General features: G+C 41.4%; 2 long non-coding RNA genes across 6 annotated transcripts in view; one reads left to right on the top strand and one right to left on the bottom strand.

The window, feature by feature from the left end:
* LOC106730700 overlaps positions 1 to 23,032 on the top strand; it is a 67,909-nt gene that overhangs the window by 9,448 nt on the left and 35,429 nt on the right. For 4 of the 5 annotated variants that reach the window (XR_004326402.1, XR_004326399.1, XR_004326401.1 and 1 more), the window contains exons 3-4: positions 17,037 to 17,134; positions 20,401 to 20,673. This is a non-coding gene — a long non-coding RNA (uncharacterized LOC106730700). Of the gene's footprint in view, positions 1 to 17,036; positions 17,135 to 20,400; positions 22,031 to 23,032 lie in introns of those variants that run through there. The other variant, XR_004326400.1, reaches the window with a different exon arrangement.
* Positions 914 to 22,619, bottom strand: LOC116669027. The gene is made up of 3 exons (XR_004326403.1): positions 22,544 to 22,619; positions 7,969 to 7,973; positions 914 to 925 (listed from the first exon to the last, which is right to left on the bottom strand). It is a non-coding gene; the product is annotated as an uncharacterized LOC116669027 (long non-coding RNA).

The following is a 23,032-nucleotide window of genomic DNA, read 5'->3' as shown; positions in this document are numbered from 1 at the left end:
AGGCTTCAATGTTTTTTTCTAGAGTCACTGGTTTATAGAAAATATTTCCTTGTCTCTCCACCCAGATACTTACCACTGTATCACGTGAGGGAAATGAAATACTAGAACTCCACCCCAGGCTGCCCATTGAGCTGGTTGGTATCTAGGTAGGAAAACAACCGTTTCCCTTTAGGTGAAATTAGAACTCAGGAGGTAGTAGTATTTGAGAGAGGCTCAAAGGGTTGATGAGGATGATGATAACCTCAGCAGTAATTGTAATGGTGAACCTTTATGCACCAGGCCCTGTGCTGAGCACCTTATAGGTATTGCCTTATTTTAACCTACGTAACAGCCATATGAGGTGGTGCTGCGAGAAGCAGAGCAGCATAGACTCAGGTCAGACCTCCTTCACTGACATCTCAGCTTTGCTGCTAACTTGCCATGTGGCCTTGAATAAGAAAACCGCTCCTCATTCTCCTCACCTGTAAAATGAGGGTAATGATAGTATGTGTCTCATGAGGTGGTCGTGACGATTCAGTAATGTAAGGCATGTAGAGTACTTAGCACAGTGCTTGGCCTGCAGAAAGTGCTCACCGTATGTCAGCTCTTATCATAATCAAAATAGTTGTTATCCTCACTTAACAGATGGAGAAATAAGGCTCGAGAGAGGAAGGTAATTTGCCTAAGTGACACAGCAAGTACCTGATAGAGCAGGAGTTTGTACTTCAGGCTGTCAAACTGCAGAGCTCTTGTTCTCAGCCATTACAGTCTCCCATCTTCATGGTTAAGGCGAAGAGGCTGGACAAGAACTGCATTTTGGGTTTGGACCTCCGTAACCTTTACTTGTGCTCTTAAATATCTTATCACTATAACGTACTTGGTTATTCTCTGATTCTACCCCATATGCGAAGAAATGAATGAGTGACTGGTTAGTTGTGCTCTTCCACTGCTGAGGGGTTGGGTGTTCCTGGCCAGAGCCAGGAAATGAAGCTAAATAAACACCTTTGTTCTTCCCAGTGCTCTTTGGACCAGAAATAGGAGCTTGTCTGGTCTCTTTTGTTACTATGATTGTCTCTCTTCTTAATACAGCTGGTAATGTTGAGAAGCAGAGCAGTATACCCATTGAGCACTTTCTGTATGCCATGTATTTTACATGAATTCTCTCATCTAATCCTTAAAATAATCCTATAAAGTAGTCGAGATTTGCTTGACGCTACCACGTTGAGCCAGATGCTGAATGGCAGGCTTGGTGATGCCCTGGATGTTGTTGTGCAGAACCTTGCAGTGGCGCTTAGCACCTCCGTTTCCTAGCCCCTTGCTGCGTCCAGACATGTTGAATAAGAATGGACAACTGCAGCTGACAGCCTCCAGAGTCCATGCTCTTAACCACACACTCCACTGCTTCTAACCCTCATTTACCTGTGTAAAGCACGCAGTATGGGTCAGTACTACGGAACTTAGTAGGACCAGTCCTGCTGAACAGTGGGACAATTTTAACTATTGGGCTAAGAATAAGGAGGCCTGCGATCTTGTCTTGACCTTGTCACCAACTTGCCATGTCCAGGATTTCACTTTTCTTAGCATTTTGTCCTCAATTAAACAAAAGGTTCACTCTGGATGGTCTCTGAGATGATCCTTCTAACTCTGACGTTCTGTGGTAAGAAGTGAGGAGGGTAACGCCTGTTCAGTTTCTTGATTTGGAGCATTGGTATTTGTGAAGTTTTAGGGAGCCTGCTTTGTGCAAAGATGCTAGATTTCAGGGCAGAGAATGAGCTGCCTTCTAGAAGAAGGTAGGTCTGGGCTCTTTTTTGAAACTGGTTGCCAGGGGAACCTAGCCTCTGGCCAGCAACAGCCAGGAACGCTTTGGTTGAGGGTTGGGAACAGATAACTAAAACAAGCAGCACATTTAGGTTTCAGTTTCCACCCCCAACCCCCGTTCCCCACAGGTACCTGATAGTTTTATACACTTTCTATGTTAGGCACTGTTTTAAGTACTTTACAAAGTATCATATTATTTAATTGTCATAGTAATCTTATGAGATGGGTACTACTATTGTTCTAAATTTAAAAATAATGAGAGTGAGGCAAACAGATTTAACTTGTCCACATTTACTCAGGTGGAAAGTGGTATCAGACGCACTGAGTTGTGCTACTGCCTGGTTGGAGCTTGGAAAAAAAATTCAGAGGGCGGACTTTTTAGTTATTTATTAGTGGTTTTTGTTTTGTTTGTTTTGTTTTGTTTTTGTTTTATTTAGAATGATAGACTCTTGGAGTTGGAAAGGGCCTTTGAGATAGCACAATTAATCTCCTTGTCTGCAGTCTGCCATTCAGTTACAGGAATGCTCTCCCTAGTCTCCTGACTGATGATCATTTAAATTCTTTTTGAATACTTCCATTGCTGGTAAGCTCATCACTTCTTGAGGAATCCCATTATATTGTTGAATAGCTCTCATTGGTAGAAAATTGTTTCTTGTTTTGAATTGAAATCTAGTTGAGATGACTTCTCATCTGTTATAGTCCTGTCCCCTGAAACTATACAAGGTAAATATAATCCATCTTCCACATGCCAATCTTGTGAACTTTTGGAGACACTTTTCCTATTTATAAAGCATGTTTGCAGTTTTATCATAGCATCTAACTTGCTTTCAATTCAGGCTGGTCTGCACAAAAGCAATCTCTATCTCTCACTGTTTGCAAGTGCAGCCTTGCAACAAATCTGTGCTTCACTTGTGATTAGTTAACACAAAGTGTAGGCCCTTCCCCCATCCTTGGAGAATGAATGGATAGTGAGCTGAATCTACACAATTTTCTGTGAGTCTGAAGGGTTTGCAGTCCCCTACTCTTACAATCTCAAGAACGTCAGGCTGCTGCCCTGTATACACTGTCAGATCACAAAATGGCTGGAAGTTCATCTGGGCACTTGACGAAACTGCATTTACTTCTTCAGGCCACTAGGTGATGAACAACTTGCAAACTCAGACTGCCAGGGAGGGTTGTGTTTAGGACAGTTTCTGTTTGTCCTGGAAATGCTATCACAAGTCATCTGGTACAACTTCATTAAAAGGTTTATTTTGGGGAAAGGGGAAACATGTCTTGTGTATACTTTGTCTTTCTCAGCTTTGCTCCAGTTTTAAATATTAAGTTGATACTTTGAGTGATTTTCTTAGAAACAGGGCATGGATGGTTATTTCAAGGTCCATTTATCTGTGTATGTGTATGTATGTATATCTATATATTTGTCTTCATGAATGAATGATGTCTTGGCTGGGTTTAGGGTTCTTGAATAGTAGTCTTAGTCTCTACAAAATATGCAGCTTTCTACTGTCTTTAGTTTCTAGTGATACAGATGAAAAGTCCAATGCCAGTAGGATTCTTTTTCCTTTGTAAGTAATAACCTTTTCTCTCTGAAAGTTTGTAAATTTTTTCTTCATGCTTAGTATTTCATCATGATATGCTTAGGTATGATTTTTTAAAAAAGAACTCTGCTTACTACTTGATGAACCTTTTAGACTTAAAAACTTAAGTCTTTTCTTAGTTCAAGGTAGTTTTATTGCTTTCCTTCTGTCTATTTCCAACCTCCTTACTTTACAGATGAGGAAACTGAGCCCAGAAAGGTTAAGTGGCTTGTGTAATGGTCACTCAGGTAGTTAAAATGAACCTCAAGCAAATAACCGGATTCCCTTGATGAGCTACACTTTTCTTTGTATTGAAAATTGCTCTTGTGAAAGAGCCATCAAGAACTATTGGGAAGTTTTTTAGTGAGAGAGAAATTTTGACAAGGGTTCATGAGGAGATGAAGAAGGAAGAGGAGGTGATAGAAATCATTGATTAAAATGTGGCCCATATGAAGGACTGCAAAATTCAGAAGTCCCCCTCGTATCCCAGTTTTTGGAGATATCCCAAGCTCTGAAACTTAATAAAGCTAGGAAGTTGATTGAATACTTGGAGTGTTAGATATTTAGTTGTCAGAGGTAGATAAGCATGTTCATGCCCTGTTGCAAATATTGGAAAACATAAATGGCATCTGAAGGCCTGGAGACAGACATCATAAACTGTCTTATCAGTGGTCTGGTTTCTGTTTTGAGTTCCAGGCTGGGACCCTTCTTTGCCGGGAACCACCTGTTCCTAGCTCTGTTGATCTTTGGATTTCCCCAGCCCTTCAGTCCCTTTCAGTTTTGAAATGAAACCTACCCCAGAGGGTGAGGTCAGGTACTGAAAGGACTTTGACAGCTCACGCCAGGTTGTTTTCTTTTCAGAGCCGTCCGGCATGAGACTGTGTGAGACGTGAGGCACAGCAGGCTGTGATGTAGACTAATTGATGGTGAATCAGCCGTTGGGTAAGACGCAGGCAGTGTCATCTCTTTGGGTAACGAGGAAAACGTGTAAACAAAATACACTCTTTCAGCTGAAAGTGAAGAGCGCATTTGCCAGGGATCTACCCTCTCTTCCTCTGGTTTACTGGAGAAGGAAAGGCTTTATTTCAGTGTCTTTTCTCTTCATTTGTAGATCCTTCTTTCTGTTCAGGAAGGAGCCAAGTCTCTGGCCTTTTTCTGCTGCTCCAGAAATTCCTAAACTTTCATTCTGTGCCTCCCAGAATTGTTGCTTTGATATGGAGTGATGCCTCTAGATAGCCCTGCACACCCCCCTGCCCTATGCCCCAGCTGTTTCCCAGAATGCGGCTTCCCCTCTTCCCATTGCTGTAAACATGATTTCTACCATATCATGGCACTTCGCTTGGAATCTTTATGAGTGGAACTGGCTCTTCCTTTAACTCGCTCCGTGCCACATACCCCTGCTTTTGCCTAAATGTCCCCTAGCCCCATCACCCTGCTCTGCAGAGCTGCTTCCAGATCTTCAAATACCTTTTCCTCTTTAAGGTTTCTGCTGGCCAGCACGGCCACCTGATTACTGACCTTGAAGCTGGCATTTATACTCATTCTCCCATATTTGTTTAGGACTTTGGTATTTGCCCTCCCTTCCTGGAGTTCTGGCCCTGTCTAGGGGATCTGATCTCTTCTGGCCCCTGGCCTGGGCCAAGGATTCAGGATAGAGCATGGAATTAGGGGCCTTGATGTTAACTTCCCAGACATGGGCAGATGGCAAGCCGGACAATTTGAACATCAAGGCCAGTGAGGGGTGGAAAGAACAGAGAAAATTTAATATCTAAAGCAAAGGATGTCCTTTGTAGGCTCCCTCTTCTGCCCATTTAAAAAATTTGAGTTATTTTTTAGAACAGTTTTAGGTTCATGGCAAAATAGGGGAGAAGGTACAGAGATTCCCATTATTTTTTGCAAAATTGGTCTTTAATTTTACAGAGAAATACAATGTAAAAAAGTCAAAACATTGTAGATATTTTGAATACTCCTGCTCCTCCCTCTTCAGTTATTTCTATATTCCCAGACGCACCTGTTTAGTGGCTTAGAATGTACCTCCTAGACTTTGTGTGTGTTTATGAACATATGTATGAACCCAGAAAAAATTTAAAGTGTTTTTTTTGTAAATAAATACTTTTACTGAAGTATAGTCAGTTTACAATGTTGTGTAAATTTCTGATGTACAGCAGAATGCTTCAGTCACACATGAACACACATATATTTGTTTTCATATTTATCACCATAAGTTACCACAAGATACTGAGTATAGTTCCCTGTGCTTTACAGTATGAACTTGTTTATCTGCTTTATATATATTTGTTAGTATCTGCAATTCTCAAACTCCCAATTCATCCCCCTCCCGCCTGTAAAGTGTTATTTTTGTGTTTTATTTAGTTACACAGATGTGGTCACATTATATGTATCATTCTTTGATTCAGTAATGTGCCTTGACAGTATTCCATGTTGGTACACAAAGATACTTCTCATTCTTTTTGGCTACTGTATAATATTTCATAGACTAGAATGCTGTATTTTATTTATCTATTTTCCTATCGAGGGACATTAAGGTATTTCCAATGTTTTGTTGTTATTAATGATTCTTTTTGTGTTTTAAATGTCAGCATTCTGGTCCTACTTTTTTTTTTTTTTTTTTTTAACTTTTCTTCCTACTCTCCCTCGGTGATCTCAACCTCTCTGACACCTTCAGTTCTATCTACACATGGATGCTGCCCAGATCTCTCTCCAGACTGGATTATGTGACTGTTCAGATGGACAACTCCACTGGGATGCTTTGCATACTCAGCAGAATGCAGCCTCCTGCTCTTCCCCTTTGGCTCCTCCGCTAGTGTCCTGTCACATGGTAAATAGCACCACCGCCGACGCAGTTGCTAAACCCAGAGCCTGGTAGTCATTCTAAGCTCTCCCTTCCCTTCCCTTCCCTTCCCTCCCCCCTCCCCTCCCCTCCCCTCCCCTCCCCTCCCCTCCCCTCCCCTCCCTCCCTTCCCCTTCCCCTCCCCTCCCCTCCCCTCCCTTCCCCTTCCCCTCCCTCCTCCCCTCCCCTCCCTCTCCCTTCCCTTCCCTTCCCTTCCCTTCCCTTCCCTTCCCTTCCCTTCCCTTCCCACAGCTGACAACCAGCCTATCATAGGTCTTGTCATCTCCAGTACTTCTTGGATCCAGTTGCTTTCTTTTCTTCTTCATTGTCACTGTCCTGTACCTTAGTTTCCTATTAATAGAGTATTTGTGAAGATTGAATGAATTAATACACATAAAATGCTTAGAACAGTGGATCAGCACCTAGTATGTGTAGTGCGATGTTAGCTGTTACCATCATCGTCGTTTTTGTCTTCTTCTTCATCTAGGTCTACGTAATCCGCTCTCATGTCTGCCTCTGGTCTTGATTTTACTCTCCCCTACTTCCATTCTGTTCTCCACACTGCAGCCGGAGTGATCTTTATAAAATGTAAGAATGATCCTGATCTAACTCCTCTGCTTAAAAAAGCTTCAGTGATGTTTCCATTGGGCTTTTGCACATGTATACTGTTACCCATACCTATGCTTTTTCCCCTTGATCTTGAATGGCTGGTTCCTTTTTATTTAGATACTATTTTTAAATGTCATCTCCTCAGAAAGGCCTTCCCCAAGCACCTAATGATTCTAAAGTGGCTACCAGTATACATACTTTGTATCATACCACTTACTTTAGTTCTTTGCATGACACTTATCAATATATGATATTTTTCCTGGTTTAGGAACATATCTGTTTATAGTCTCTTCCAATTAGAATGTAAATTCTCTGAGAGCAAGAATATTGTCTGTTTTATTTACTGGATTGTTTTGGTTTTTTGTTTTTAACTTTTTGGGGGGGCAATTAGGTTTATTTATTTATTGAGGAGGTGCTGGGGATTGAACCCTGGACCTCGTGCATGCTAAGCATGCGCTCTACCACTTGAGTTATATCGTCCCCCTATTTACTGTTGTATTCCTAGCACATAGGATAATGCCTGGCACATTGTAGGCACTCAACGAATACTTGTTAAATGAGTGATAAAACAGCTTCATATGTCTTATGAGGCCCTCATTTTAAAATTTTTATTTATTTTTTTATTGAAGTATAGTTGATTTACAGTGTTGTGTTAGTCTCTAGGGTAAAACATAGTAATTCAGTTATACATATATATATTCTTTTTCAGATTCTTTTCCATTATAGATTATTACAAGATACTGAATGTGGTTCACTATGCTATACAGTAGAACCTTGCTTATCTATTTTATATACAGTAGTTTGTATCTCCTAATCCTAAACTCCTGATTTATTCCCTCTGCCCCCTCTCTAGCATCATCTACCCCAGTGCAATCTCTACCTTGACCTTCCTACCACTTTCCTCTTTGGTAACTGTAAGTTTGTTTTCTATGTCTGTGAGTCTATTTCTGTTTTGTAAATAAGTTCATTTGTATCTTTTTTTTAGATTCCACATATAAGTGATATCATATATTTATCTTTCTCTGTCTGACTTAGTGCACTTAGTATGATAATCTCTAGGTCGACCCATGTTACTGAAAATGGCATTATTTCATTTTTATGGCTGAGTAATATTCCATTGTATGTCTATACTACATCTTCTTTATGATGGAGAGTGGATTATGTAGACTAAGATGAAGAAGAGGACAAAAACAATAATAATGCAATGATTATAGCTAATATCACATTCATCTGTCAGTGGACATTTAGGTTGTTTCCATGTCTTGGCTGTTGTAAATAGTGCTGCTATGGACATTGGGGTTCATGTGTCTTTTCAAATTAGAGTTTTCTCTGGATATATGCCGAGGAGTGGGATTGCTGGGTCATATGGAAACTCTATTTTTAGTTTTTTGAGTAATCACCATACTGTTTCCATAATGACTGCACCAAACTACATTCCCATTAACAATGTAGGTTCCCTTTTCTCCATACCTTCTCCAGCATTTATTGTTTATGGATTTTTTTAATGATGGCCATTCTGAGGTGTGAGGCAATACCTCATTATAGTTTCGATTTGCATTTCTCTGATAATTAGTGATATTGAGCATCTTTTCACATGCCTGTTGGTTGAGGCCCTTCTGGGTCTCTGTAGCATCATCTGCCCTGGTACATTCTCTACCTTGACCTCCCTACCTCCTCAGCTCATCCCATCTCTTCAGATATGCTTTCTTGTTGCAGATCTTTATATAAACTGGATCACTCTTCCTCTGGTGCCATGCCACTGCCTGGGTGTCTCCTGTTGACCCTTCAAGTTTCATCTTAGGTATAACTTCACCTGACTCAGCTTCTTAATCTTATATCTTCGCATGCATTGCCTTTAACTGTTATACATATTGTAATTAGTTTGTCTCCTTCATTAGACTGTAAGTTCTATCAGACAGAGGCCTATGTCTTGCTCATCATGTATTCTTAGTCCTAGCTCTTGTAGGATAGAGGATCCCTTGAGGTGGTGGTGGTGGGCAGGAGGGATGGAGTACCAGGGGTATTACCTGAGGGCTAAGAAGGTGCGCTTGGAATGGCAGAATGAGGTCTAGACATTTGGCCTGGCTCGTTGTCATTCTCCTTATTCCATCTTTGGTGATTCCAGTGTTTGCCTGGATGAATCATCTAACATGCTTGTCTCTCTCCGAGACACCTTATAAAATCAGGCTATGCCTGGCAGGGGACTTGCCCGTGAAGGGGGCATGAGTGCCTCGGATCAAGGCTGAGGATCTGGGTAGGTAGATTATTTATTATGAGTGGCTGATGGCAGAATAACTGAGAGTGAAGTGGAATCCTAAGCAAGAAAGGAAGTAAAAGGCCTGAGGGATAAGGTGAGGCAAAGATGAAACAGGAAGCTGAATCATTAGGTCAAAAGCCTGGAGAATCAGAATGGTGGGTGGAGTATAAGAAGGGACAGGGCAAGCAGTTCAGGAGTAAGGCCATAAATAATCTTTGGGATTACTTAAATCGTCTTTTAGTGTTCTTACTTCTTCAGTGTGGAACCAGCTTTTGGATTTTAGGAAGGATCAGATAGTTGACACACAAGGGTTTAAGCTAAATCGCATATTGCTTTATATTTTATATACATTTTAAAGACAAATCTCCAGAAATCCTTCCTTTTTTCCCCTGCTTCAGTTTCTGCTCCCAAGAGCCTTCCTTCCCTCCTTTTAAATATACTAGGTTTAACTTGCTTGTGTTTTTTAAAAGTTTCCTGTATAGAAGCCTGCAGCAATCTGATGCTCCCAGGTGGGTTGAGGATACACCCTTCAGGTAGGGTGAGCATTCCTTCAGGTCATCTCCTCCCACCAAACCAGGCATAGAAGCTAGCCACAGGAGTTCAAGTCTCCCTGCAAAATCTGAATCTGTGGAATTTCTCTCTAAATTGTGGGCAGGAACATGAGACTGTAGAATATAGGGTGGGACTCTATTGGTGAGGCATAGTAAGGAGTAGTGGAAGACGGCTGGGTGTGCATAGACGGTAGGATCTGAGGTGTGAAGGCAGTGGGCTTCAACATTTCTGACCTGGAACGATCCTAGAGCTTATGGCGGCATCAGGGCGCTCTGACTTGCCAAGTGGAGAATCTTGGTCAGTAGGTTTAGTCATTAGCCCTTAGAGGTATTCTGCATGTTTTCCAACATAGCCTGGAGCTCCTCTGCAGACTGACTGGTAGCTGGCATCATGGCGGGTGCTGAGGGTCAGTCATTGGGGTAGAAACAGTGCTTGCTGAGGAAGGATGTTGTTCTCTTTTTGATGGCTGGACGGAGTGGTTGCACATACCCGGCAGTCTGCGGCCCGATCGTCTGGCCTTTGTGAGGTGAAGCATCTGTGCTCCCCTGTCAGTGCTCCACTGGGAGCCGGAGTTCATGGCCACTGTTGGTGATTTCCCCAAGAATGCTCCCTGTCTTTGAGTCCTCTGCTCGCTAAGCCCCATGCTCTGATGTCATGCCTTCTATTTACTGCTTTGGGACCTTCAAATTTCATACTCTGTTCTGACTCATTTTTTTAGATTATTTCATGCCCAGCTTGACTCTTGGCTCTACACAGTCCCCTAATTTTGACATTGTCAGCCAGCCTCAAGTGAGGGCCCTCCCCTAGAAGCTCTGTTCCTAGAGCTATGGTTTTGAAGCTTTAATACATCAGAATTACCCATGGGGTCAAGTGTTGGAGGGCTGGATACTTATTTAAAATGCAGATTCCTGGTCTTTACTCCTGCTGTTCTGATTGAGTGGGTGTGGGGTGGTAACCAGGAATCTGCATTTTGATTAGCCTTCCAAGTGACTCTGATACAGTCATCATCTGCAGACCATTTTTGGAGAAACTCTGACCATGCCACCCCACCCCCCACCATCACTAAAGGGGAAGGAAAGGGATTTGAACCCTTTACTTGAATCCTGAGGTCCCAGGAACCTTGGTTTGTCACCTGTCATCCAGTAGGGACAGTGGCTAACTGTCTCTATGTATTGGTACCTCATCTTCTCATTGTCATAGCAGACACAGATCCCAGATGAGGTAGAGGGCCTTAATAACTCCTCCATGGCAGGCCGGTACATCTGGGATATACTGGGGGCTTTGATTGGACTCAGAAAGCAGGCTGGGACATACACTTTGAAGGTGGCCGATGGCACTTCAGAGTTGCTTCTGGGGTCCCCCTTTTCCTGTGCACGTTGAGCCTGCCCTTGTGTAGGCTCTTTTTTTGGTCTCCAAGCTGTCCTCATTCCGTTGCAGCCATCTACACAACTTCCACTGTCCTTCTATAAAACAACCCAGCCTCGTTTCTCTACTTTCAGATCCTTTGTTGCCTTCCTGTTACCCATACAGTTGAGTCCAAATGTCTCAGTTGGAATAAATAGTCTTGCACCGTTTGACCCAAACTGTGGCCTACAAGGCCTAGCAAGATCTGGTCCCTGCCTGTATCTCAAGTCTCATTTCAGGCCCCTCTTCTGTCTCCTGCACGCACCCTCGCTTGCTCACAATTCTTTTAGCTGTCTGGTTTCAGGGCCTTTGCCTAGAATACTCTTTACCTTCCTCTTCACCTCATTAACTATCCCTTCCCTTTATGTGTCATTTAAGTATTATCTCCTCTTAGAGGTCTTTTCTAGCCACTCTATACAAAGCAACACCATGTCACTGTCTTAGCATCCTGTTTGCTTTCATTAGACCCCTTACCGCATTTTACTGGTTTGTCTTTCTCGTACTAGATTATAAGCTCCATGAGGGCAGCGACCTTCTAGCTCACCGTTCTGTCTTCAGTGCCTAGTGCATAGAGGTACTCAGTAAGGACCTGCTGACTAAATTGCATTTCACCTTCTTGTCGGTACCCGTGTTGGTGCTTTGTGGCTCCGCATAGCTCTCACCCTGTGCGTGTGTGTTGTTGCCTCTGCCGGAAGCGCTCTTTCTCTCATTAACTGGACACATTCCTTCTCATCCTTTACCACTTCTGTAAGCAGTTCTTGGACTTCCCCAGGCAGTGCGAGTTCAACAGAGACAGCACTTTGGTCTTCTTGAATAGACTTTTCACCCTGTGTGGCGATTTCCCCTATGTAAGAGAGAGATGGTATTGGCCTCGATTTACAGATGACAAGCCAGAGGCTCCGAGAGATGGATTAACTTGGACATGGCAGAACTGAGATTCAAGCCCTTGTGTGTCTGTGGAGCCCTTACTCATTCTATCTCACTGTGCTTTCTCTGAAAGAGACTGAACAACAGACCCAGAGACACTGAAGTGAAACAGGTGTTTTTTAAAACAAAGGTTACTTAAACAAGGACCAACTGTATGGTACAGGGTTCGGGAGAGTAGCCTATCTGCATATTCTGAAAGGCCTTTGCTCAATGTCTTGTAATAACATATAATGGAAAAGAATCTGAAAAAAAATATGTATGTAGATGTACAACTGAATTGCTTTGCTGTACACCTGAAACTAACATTGTAAATCAACTACACTCCAATTTTAAAAAGTCGAAAGAAAAGAATTTGCTCAGTGTTGAGCAAAAATAAAAATTAATTTAAGTAATGAAAATGTATGTGTGTGTGTATACACACACATATGTAGATACATACTTTTAAAATTTCCTCAGAGTTAAATACAGTGGAAGGTAGATAGTAGTTGTCCCTTATTGGAGGTTTCACTTTTTGCAGTTTCAATTACTTGAGGTCTGAAAATATTAAATGGAAAATTCCAGAAATAAACTTCTTAAGTTTTAAATTGCGTGCTGTTCTGAGTAGCATGATGAAATCTCATGGCGTCCTACTCCTTCCTTTCCAGGATGTGAATCATCCCTTTGTCCAGCATATCCATGCTGTATATGCTGAAGGGAAAAACATAGCATACATAGAGTTTGGCACTCTCCATGGTTTCAGGATTTGGAATGTATCCCACACAAATAAGAGGGGACTGCTGTACCATTGACAAACCATTTATAAGGATGATGGGGTGAGGGGTGACCATAATATTCAAAGAATAATGCATATTTCATGTGTTCCCTTGATCATATCTTTGGTGACTCCTTGTGACAATGACAAAGTCAACATAAAACCTAGTAGATATGAACTGAGGTGAAACGCTGTTAAATTCAGACTAAAGCAAATGTCAGTCATCATTCATAGTTGCTTGGAGGCATTATAAAGAATGAAATCAACATTTTTATTGAGGGAAAAATGTGCAAAATTAGTGTTCAAAGCCTTTAACACATTTTGCTTTAAAATGTATCTTACTATATATTGATAAGGGGCTAGTTGAGTAAATTACGGTGGATAGCACCATGCTGTCCAGTAATTAAAAAGAATGAGACAGATACACCACCCTCACACATACACACGCATACACTCTCACACACTGATCTGGAACATTCTCTAAGAGCTATCTTTCAGAGAAAACTAAAGCAAGCAAAATAGTGTTTGTGGCATGCTAGCGTTAGTATTTATTTGTGTGGAAAAAAAAGGGGGACTTTGTACCTGTTATACCCAAACTACCTCTAAGTTTGTTATTTGTTTTTTGAGTATCTTTTTGTATTTCTGAAAATTTTTAACACACGTGTATGTTGTCTTTTTAAAAATTGTGGTGAAAAATAGATACAATTTATCATCTTAACCATTTTTAAGTGCACGGTTCCGTAGTGTTAAGTATATTCATATTGTTGTGCAACAGATTGCCAAAACTTCATTTTGCACAGTTGAAACTCTTATACCCATTAAACAGCAGCCCCTCATGTTTCCCTCCCTCTGACCCCTGGTAACAACCCTCCTACTTTCTGTTTCTAGGAATTTGACTCTTTTAGATACCTCCTGTAAGTAGAATCGTATAGTATTTGTCGTCTTGTGTCTAGCTGATTGCACTTAGCAGAATGTCTTTGAGGTTCATCCATGTTGTACCATGTAATAGAATTTCTTTCTTTTAGGCTGAATAATATTCCATTTTGGGTGTGTACCACATTTTCTTTATCTAGTCATCTGTCAATATATTGTCTTTTATACAATTTTAAAGTACTTTGCTTCATTTTATAATCATGAACCTGAAAAGCTGGATGTAAATGCGTGTGGGGGGGGTGGTAATAGGAAGAGGGGTTGGGGATTGGTTAAATGGTATCTCCCTAAACTTCTCAGCAAGGAGAAAGATCCCTTTTTCTAGTGAATAATTCCCAACTTTATGTCTTAGATTTTTGTATTTGAGATTTTTCTTGAATTGAAACACATTTCTACTAAGAATAGAACTAAAAAGGGAGATTGTGTTTGAAATTGAAGATACCTCTGTATGCCAGGATTTTCCCACCATTTGTCTTACTTGTTTTACAACCTCCATTTATCTTAATAGCACCTCTCTTACACTAGAAATGTGTAAAATGAGTCCTCCTTTTTATTGAAGTGTAGTGGATTTACAATATTAGTTTCAGGTGTACAGCGTGGTGATTTGGTGTTTTGCTGATTATACTCCATAAGTTATAAGATAATAGCTATAATTTCCTGTGCTATAGTATATCCTTGGTGCTTATCTGTTTTTTACATAGTAATTTGTATCTGTTAATCCCATACTCCTAATTTGTCTCTCCCCACTTTTCTCTTCCCTTTGGTGACCACTAGTTTGTTTTCTGTATCTGAGTCTGTTTCTGTTTGATGTATACACTGGAGTACCCCTTTTTAGTAACATGTTTACTGTGTGTTGATTTTTATTTTTCCAGATGGAGTAAATTCTTTAAGCATGAGGCATGTTTTATGATCCTGTAGTGATGAGTGTAATAGAAGTTGCTATTGACTACATATCAAGGAAGACAAGGGAAGGGTGGGGAAAGAGGAAGAAACTCCTCTAACGAGATGAGTGCTTTGGATTTTCTCTGATTTCATTTTGTGTTCTTCACTAGTGAAGAATTTCTTCCACTTGCAGACCAAGTGTGTTGGAGGATTTGTGTGTGTGTGTGTGTGTGTGTGTGTGTGTGTGTGTGTGTGTGTGATGTTCCTGGCCCAGGAAGGAGAGCAGAAGCTGGAATGAGGCCTTGAAACTGTGGCCTGATAGTATGTTGTGAGACTTCTGTGTTGCAGCCTTGAGAAGAATCTCATATCTTGGATAGTCACCTGTCAGCAGGGCAGCTGGACCTTTGTCTGCCTTAGGCTTCTTAAATTTAGTAGCACATAGTAGGAATGTTTGATAAAAATGATTTGTCATTTTTGGTGTAAGTATATGAAAGCACTTAACATGGGGCCTAGCGTATAGCAGGTGTCCAAGAGGTGACAGTATTTGAGAAATATTTTGAAATAGTTGTCTTTCTCTAGGTGCCCTATCTCTACTCATGTGCCTCCACTCCTACCCTCAGGCTAAAGAAATAGGGAATAGCAACATGGATTCCACCTTTAGGAAGTTGCCAATTTTTTGTTTGTGGCTTTATGCTCAAACAGGAAGTATAACCAGCTGCTATGCATTTGAGAGCAAATATATCTGGACCCTGTCCACCAGGTTACTGAAAACTTCATCCCAGCTGAAAGTGTCCCACTAGCATGGCTGGTCACCCTGGGCAACTTTCTTTGTAGGGACCTAGTCTGAGAATCTTGATGGGGAAGTCTGTGACTCTCTAGGGTGGTTGTGGCATAGCTGGGATAGTTTGTTGGGTGCAGGCATGGAGGAAGGGATAAGGTAGGAGGGAAAAAGGGCTCAGCTCTGTGTCACTTTCTCCTCATAGGAAGATACAGGCACTCGTGGGCCAGGGTCGGTGTTCTGGCCTGCTGTGTTTTGTCACCTCCTTGTAAATGTCAGTCTTGCTCCTGGCTGCCCTGCAAGGCATTTAGGGTTTAGTAGGAGATGTAATAAGGAATCTAAATCAGATAGTCTTGCTTCAAATCTTAATAGATCTGCAGGGAGAAAATATACCTCCCAGGATGTTTTCCATATGCTGACACAGGAATCCCATCCAGATCTGTGAGTTTCCCTCCATCCTTCTTATTCTTCTCAGCTTGCCTTGATCTTAAGCTTTTATCCTTTTCACCTTACCGTTGGCCTGGCTTCTGGGAAAAGCAGGGTAAAGGGTGAGGGAGGATGGGTTGAGTGAAGGAACTTGGGGGCAGTATGTGGATTTGTTGTTCTTAAATCCTCTGGAACAAAATGTAGGTGTGGGAGGAGGATGAGTGAGTGGGTGGGAGAACACACACATGATGCTGTACCACTTGTCTGGCACTCAGCCTGGACCCTTGCTTGGTATTATCAATCTCTGTGTTGTTCCTCTTTCCCATTAAAAGCATAAGCATGTACACGCATGTAATTTCGTATTAATGGAATCATATCTTAAGACTGTTTTTCTTCTTTAATACTATGTTGTAATCTGTTTTCACCTTTTCCCCCAGCTGCATTGAGATATAATTGACGTATAACATGATGTAAGTTTGAAGTATACAATGTGATGATGTGTATCTATTGTTCATCGATTACCACAATATTGTTAACACATCCATCACCTCACATACTTCTTTTTGTGTGTGTGGTGAGAATCCTTTTTTATTTGATTATGTGTTATAGACACCTTTTCGTGTTAGTAAAGTACAGAATAAATGACTGAATTATATTTCCATGGGTGGATATATCATAATGCATTTTATTCCCTAGTATTTAATATATTTATCTCATCTCTAATCAATGGGGCCTTCCCTGACCCTTTTACTTAAAATTAGTAACAACTTCCTTTTCTTTTCTATCTCCCTTTTTTCCTTTAGTTTTCTTTATAGCATTTAGCACCACTTGATATAGTACATATTTTTCTTATTTGTTTATTGCCTAACACCATCCATTGGAATGTAAGCTCCATGAAAACAGGGATCTTGGTTTTTTTTTTTAATCCACTGCTCTGTGCTTAGAGTTTAGACCATTTCCTGGTACACCAGTGGTGCTCAATAATATTTGCTGAATGAATGAATTTGCTGGATTTTTGGTGTGCCTGTTGGGCTTATTTGTAATATTTTTATTATGTGTATTCTGTGGTAAGTATGTTGGTATGTAATCTTTATACAGTTGTCTAGTATCTCCTTAGGATAAATTCCAAGAAATAGAATGACTGAGTGAAAGGATATGCACAGTTAAAATGTTTATTCATGTAGCAAAACTACCCTTAAGAATGCTAACTTACACCAACAGCGTGTGAGATTGCCTGTTTCTCCACATCATCAATAACACTGGCTTGCGTGTTTTTCGTCTTCCCCACTTGACAGGTGGTCTAGTCACCATAACATGGTAGTTGAGAATGTGACTCTGGAGCTAGCCTGATGGGGCCTGAATTCTGACTCAGCCACCTATTGTGTGACCTTGGGTAAGTCATTTAACTTCTCTGTCTCTCAGTTTCATCTTTGGTAAAGTAGGAATAATTACAGCACCTATTTCATGAACAGTAAATTACTTAATCCAAGTAAAATGCTTCGATAGTCTCTGAGATTATGGTACTCAATAAATATAACTTAATTTACATTTCTTAGAATATTATATCTTTTCAAATGTATTTTGGACAGCTGTATCTATTTTTTGAATCACTTATTCAAAATTTTTAGGGGGACACTATTTAACCCAGTACAGAGCACCTACCACATAAAGAGTTTATGTATGTAAGGTGCATATTTTCCCAGTAATATTTTCTTTGCACATTTTCTGAGTAATATTTTCTTTTTTTAACATTTTTTATTGATTTATAATCATTTTACAATGTTTTGTCAAATTCCAGTGTAGAACACAATTCTTCAGTTATACATTAACACATACATATTCATTGTCACATTTTCTTCTCTGTGAGCTACCGTAAGATCTTGTGTATATTTCCCTGTGCTATACAGTAAATATTTTCTTAACAATTTGTAAGAGCTAAAGTGTTGACAGAATTGCTCCCAGTTTGTCATTTGTTTTTCAACTTTGTTTATGCAATTTAAAAAATTGTTTTGGTGGGGAGTGGAGAGGTAATTAGATTTATTTATTTATTTATTTATTTTAATGGAGGTACTGGGGATTGAACCTAGGACCTTGTGCTTGCTAAGTAGACACTCTACCACTGAGCTATACCCTGACCATGCAATTTTTAAATCTATCTGTAAGTTTGACATTTTTAGGTAGTTGAAATAACCTTTTTGCCCTCATAGTTTTTTTTTTTTTGCTACTAGGCCAATGTTTAGAAAAGGCATGCTTCCCTATCTCAAAATTATAAAAATAGTTACTCATTCTCTTTGAGTACTTTGTGTGGCTATGTATTTTTAAATCTTTAAACTTAAATCTTTGCTCCATCTGGAATTTATTTTGATATGAAGATAGCATTTGGGGTCTGGCTCTTTTTCTTTTCAGTAGTGTCCCAAACCCCTTTTCTGAAGGAACAGGAGTAGGAGCCTTTAATCTGTTCTCTCTTCCCTTTATTTGAAAGTAGGCTGTCCTAGCGATAGCAAATAGCAAATCTCCATTTTAGAGAATGAATTTAATGGTTGGACTCTGTCAGTAGTCATGCATTTGCTAAACTGTGGGGTGAATATGCTGGTGAAGCGGTTTGGGATCAGAACTCGCAGCCTGACTCAGGGATGGGGCTGCTGTGCTCCTTGGTGCAGCTTCTCTGCTGGCTCTGGGAGCTGCCTCCTTAGTGGCCCTAATTTGGGGACCTGCTTTGAAGGGGGCATTGTTAGTTTGGAATGACAAGTTCTGTGTTGTTTAGAAAACAAATGAGGTGACTGTAGCAGGTATTTGTTCACTCCAGTCTAGGAAGTACTGATAGGTATTGATAGAGAGGGTACTGAATGGTGAGAACCCATTGTGTTCTAGCTCTGCCCTCATCTGCTCCTTTTGGGCTCTAGTGCTGCCCAGTGTCTTGCCTCTAACTCATGATGGAGGGAGGATGATTCTTCCATAACAGGTGCTCTGTACTGGCTTGAATAGTGTTCCCCTGAAAATTCATGTCCACCCAGAACCTGTGAATGTGCTCTTATTTGGAAATAGGGTCTTTGTAAGATGTAATCAAGTTATGGTGAAGTCATACTGGATTAGGATGGGCCCTAATCCAGTGACTGGTGTTCTTATAAGAAGAAGGAGACACACAAAGAGAAGATGAGCATGTAGAAATGGAGGCAGAGATTAGAAATATGCTGCCACAAACAAAGGATGATAAGGTTACTGACAACCATCAGAAGCTGGAAGAAGCAAGGAAAGATTCTTCCCTTGTACCTTCAGAGGGAGCATGGCCCTGTTGACACTTATGTTTTGGATGTCTAGCCTCCAGAAATGTGAGGAAATAAATCTCTGTGTTTAAAGTCACCCAGTTCGTAGTATTTGTTACCCTAGGAAACCAATGCATGCTCTTATTATCATCTCCGTTTTCAGGTAAGGAAACTGAGGCCCTGACAGATCAAATACTTGGAAATCTCTTCCGGCCACTGCTCTGCTGGCTGGGCACTCATTCTGAAGCCCCTGCTATTGTTCTTATCAGCTGTTCACCCTCACCATGGCCTTCGGCTTTTGGTAGTACTGGGGCTGAGCTGCTCAGATGGCTCCTGTCTAACGCAGCACGCCACAGCACTTCCTCATCCCTGCCCACTTCACACCCTAAAGCAGGCATGCCTTTCAGGAGACTTCTGGCTGTACTCTGATCATTTTAGCAGGTCTCTTCTTGGCCCCACCCTTCCAGGTGAAATCAGGCTTTGTTTTCATTTTCTTGCAATGTCAGAGAAGTGTCAGCGACAATTTGAAGGAGGGTCACCCAGCTTCTTCTGGCACTTGTTTTTATGTTTCCCATTTCTGGCCTGCTGTATTTCTTAGAATTCTTGTCAGTAGGCAATTCAAGTCTTTTTTCTTTTTGGAGCTTTCCGGATCTCACACATAGCTCACATGGCACATGTCACAGTTCATGGCTGTAAGCAGAGATGGAGCAGCTTCACAGTAGTCCTGGTTGTGAGGGCCCTGGGCACTTGTTCTTGATTAACTCAACCCCGCACAGTGGCTCTCTCCCTTGCCAAAAGGAGTGGGAGGATAAGGGTATTATTTGACCCAGCTCATCTTCCTGAACAGGACCTTGTCTGCATGGTCTCTTCTCCTGGCATCCCAGAAGAGGTTTCCTCCCTCTGCATCCCATTGCTGTCCACAGAATCTTGCCTGTTTCCCAGTATAGACCTTTTGCTTTGGATCCTGATCTTACTCTCTACTCTTTTCACTGGACTGTGAGTTCCGGAAACTCAGGAACCGTATCTGTTTTGTTTGCTGCTGTATCCAGGACTGAGTAAAGACTTGGCACTTACTAGCCCCTGAAGAAATGTTTATTGAATGAAGAAATGAATATTGACCTTGAAGCTTTGGAATCCTGGTTTTCTTTGCTTCTTGCTGAAGCCAGTGACTAGATTAGGAACTTTAGAGGGCTACGTAATAGAAAGATTATGATGTCCCTCATAATTTCAGCCCTCAGTATTTATTTCAAAAACAATATTAAACACAAAAAAACTATAAAGAAATCTAGCAAAGTGTAAGGAAAATCCAGCAAAATTCTAATTTTTGCCATGGTGACTACTTGGATAAATATGAAATAATTTAAAACATTTGTTATTGTTGTCTCTGCTTTGCCAGCTTCCTGAGCACATGCTGTCAGAAAATCCTGCCTGGACCAGCCCCTCCCTCACCTTGGACTTTACCTTCATTTCTTCTTTCTCCATCTGCTGAAGCTGCCAGCCAGCCCCTTTCACCCCCTGGTGGTGTCCAGACCACTCCTGAGAGCCCAGCCTGGGCTCCCTGAGGGCTTGCCAAGAAAGTCAAGTAGAATGTGCACACTCCTAGAGTCCCTCATGATGAGAACTCCCATGGTGAACTGTGATTTATAGTCAGCATAGCATGTTGTGCCAGGTGATTACACTTAGGCCGTTTTTAGTCATAATGATCTGCTTCTATGATCCTATATGTGGAAATTTCTCTGTGGTCCTCCTTGCTAGATCACTGAAAGAGATTTCAAGATGCAGGCCCACTTTGCCTTCTGTATTAATGTGGGCTTTGTCAAGGCCATTTAGAGAGGTAAGGTGTGATTCTGGAAGTGGAGCCCAGGCCTCCAATAGGCTGTTTAAAGGCTATGACCATAATCAAATCCTGTTGCTCCTTGATTCCAAAGAGTTTAAAATAGTGCTGGAAACCTCCTAGGAAAAAAAGCACCACCGTAACTTCTTGGCTTAGGAGGTGATGGTTGCTGGCCAGAGCAGAAGGCTCCCAAGTTCTATTCTGGACCTGTTGATTTGAGATGTGATACTCAGCAATCTCAGATGATGTCCTGTAGCTCTGATGGTTTCTCATCTTCAGCACAGAGGCTGTGCTTGCAGGGAAGGAGGCCAGCACACAGGTCTCCTGTCTTCAAGGAGAGTCTTATCATTAGATGTCCTTACTTTCACTTAAATTTCCACACACTTTTTTTTTTTCATGCAGAAACATCTCCCACAGAGTTAGTATAGGAACCCAGCAATAGCATCCACGTTTTACTTGACTTCCTTTTATCAGAATTGCTTTCCTTTTAGCAGTGTGATTAGATCAGCTCTTCTAAGGGATGGGAACTTTGATAGGGTTTAGGGAAGAAAGGGAAGGTTGTGTGGGGCATGCACCTTGGACAGCCAGTGAGTAACGTGAGGGTGCCTAATGAGCTAGATTGGAAAGAACACTACATCCTTAGAGCCAGGCATATATTAGATGTTTTCATTTATTTTCTTATTTAATTATCATAATGCAAATCAATAAAGTATCATCTCCATTTTTGTACATGGGCAAGCTGAAAGTTAGAGAAGGTATATAACTTGCCCAAGGTCAGACAGCTAATAAAAGGCTGAGCAAAGATTTATTTCACAGGTCTGTCCAATTCCAAAGCCCATGTTGTTTTGACAGAGCTTTTCTGTCTCTACAAGATTTAGGAAAGGAGGGTGGGTAAAGAAGAGAAGAGAGGGAGATACCATCTTTCTCTACCTCACAGTTTTGCTCGTTGAGACATGTTTAACTAGAGCACCCTGTTTATAGAATAGTACTAGGTTCTATATATAGAGATGCTGCAACAACATACGTGGGATAGATACCAATTGGCTGTAGGGGAAGATTAAAAAAGTCTTTGTTCTTTACCTCTAGGTCTTCACTGTAGTGTAACTCACAGTGTCAAAACACCACTGGTAACTCTGGTGCACTATTTAAGAAACTCTGTCCTGTCATCCAAATAAAATCTGTTGATGTGTTCCAAGGAGTAAGCCATGTTGGGGGCAGAGGTGAGGGTGTGGTGTGGCCTTAGTGCGTTTACTGGAAGCTGGTGGCACCTGTTTTGATTATTACAGTGAATTATTACTGAGTAAACAAGAGGTGTCTCTCTTTTGCCTTTCCAAGGGAGACCAGATGGCAGTGGGTATTGGCTCAGATCCAGGGGAACCTGGCCTCTGGGCTGGCAGAGGAGAGAGCTTAAGGGTATCAGATGATGGAATAAGAAGAGACAGGGCTGGTCTGTCAAGTAGTGTAATTTCAGGGGCCAAGAATATGTCCTGCCCCTCAGACTTGCCTCAACCATTTGCTATTGCTTGGAATTCCACAGGTGAAATTTCTTTCCCTTGATTTGTCTTTTGAGACTCTATTAAAAATGATGAGACTCTAGGAAGGGGTTAGATTGTGAAGTATCTTAATCATATAAGTGGAAGTATGAATGAGTTTATGAGATTGATTTCTGAGAACTAGAGTAAGGCAGGGGCAGAGAAGAGAGAACACTACGTCCCCAATCATAGTGACAGGAAGGAGACACCACTGGGTTTGAGATAAAGGCCCTGAAAATAGAAGTTGGGACCCTACAGAAATGCTTTATTTTCTTCACAGTTTTGTCTGAGGAAAGATAAGGAGCTGAGAGTGGTGGGTATGGAGGCTGTTGAACTCAAGAGGTGGTGCTGGGTAGAAAGATTTCCCACCAGCATGCTAAATGTGCGGTCATGGTGTTGTCTGGAGAACAGCTGACAGGCAGAATGTAACAAGGAGGGTAGGACCTTTGGGTCTGTGGTTTGCTGTGATGTCCTCAGACAAGACTGTGATGGATCACAAGAAGCAGGAGGCAGCTTCCCAGAAATGATGTAAATGGTGGTGCAAAAGATGCCACCGATGACAACACGGGCAGGGTACTTCCTCTGGCCGCTGGTCACAGACAACTTCCGGTCTTGATTTCCCAATGAGCTGTGCTGAGATAGGGCTTTACCGGAAAGTAGAA

This window comes from Camelus ferus, chromosome 15, assembly GCF_009834535.1.
Source record: "Camelus ferus isolate YT-003-E chromosome 15, BCGSAC_Cfer_1.0, whole genome shotgun sequence".
Classification (NCBI taxonomy): domain Eukaryota; kingdom Metazoa; phylum Chordata; class Mammalia; order Artiodactyla; family Camelidae; genus Camelus; species Camelus ferus.
Note: the sequence above shows the minus strand (reverse complement) of the source record. Positions and strands in the feature narration are given on the sequence as shown.